At 60.2% G+C, this 699-nt stretch overlaps 1 protein-coding gene across 2 annotated transcripts in view; it reads left to right on the top strand.

Moving 5' to 3' along the window:
• Slitrk4 (SLIT and NTRK like family member 4) overlaps window positions 1-699 on the top strand; it is a 10704-nt gene that overhangs the window by 1289 nt on the left and 8716 nt on the right. Inside the window, exon 1 of one of the 2 annotated variants that reach the window (XM_010610819.2) lies at window positions 209-370. The exons of the other annotated variant lie outside the window; for it this stretch is intronic. The gene's annotated coding sequence lies outside the window, so the exon portion shown is untranslated. Of the gene's footprint in view, window positions 1-208; window positions 371-699 lie in introns of those variants that run through there. 2 annotated transcript variants of the gene reach the window in all.

The raw sequence follows: 699 nt of genomic DNA, 5'->3' as shown, positions 1-699 counted from the left end.
GCTTATTATTTTTAGTTTGAGTCGTGTTGGTTAGGGGCCGATTGAGTGGCCAAAGTGGACGTGTTGGTTAACAACTCCCCCCACACACACGCACACGCACTTCCCACTTGCCTGCCCACAGCTCGTTTGCGTGTCCCTGAGGACCGAAAGAATCCGGCCGTCCTCAGCATCCCTGCCCCCTGGGCAGAGCGGACGACTGGCAAAGTGTCCTGGACTCGCAGCTCGGGCTACTGGGGCCGCTGCTCTGGGCTGGGCGTTGTTTTCTGTGCTCTACGCACAACCACTCTGCGTGGTCGTGGATGTGGGGTTCGCGCGGGTTGGTCAGAGATTGCTGGCACTCGGTGAGACGGGGAAGACAGAGGAGGAGCCGGTGGGTAACTCTCCGAGCCCTTTGCAAGGTGCCTACATTTTGAGCTGATTTCTGGCTCGGTGAGCAGGAATGTGTAAGCTGGCCAGGGGAGGGGTGCGGGTGACGGGAGCCCTGGTCTCTGCTTGTGGCCACGGAGCCACGGGGTCACTTTGCCTGTGGCAGACGGGTCAGTGGTGTCTCAGTGCCAATGCCCTCGCGGCGTGAGCTATCTTTTCCTCCTCTTCTCCGACCAAACAGCCGGGGCTGAAAAGGCCGACGGAAACTCCAGCAGCTCCCCATTGTAGGATACGAGCGCTCCGCTCGGAGAAATGTGTGCGCAGCGGGCTGAA

The sequence above is a fragment of the Fukomys damarensis genome, unplaced genomic scaffold, assembly GCF_012274545.1.
Source record: "Fukomys damarensis isolate Sample0158 unplaced genomic scaffold, DMR_v1.0_HiC HiC_scaffold_39, whole genome shotgun sequence".
Classification (NCBI taxonomy): domain Eukaryota; kingdom Metazoa; phylum Chordata; class Mammalia; order Rodentia; family Bathyergidae; genus Fukomys; species Fukomys damarensis.
This window is presented reverse-complemented; position numbering and strand designations above follow the sequence as displayed.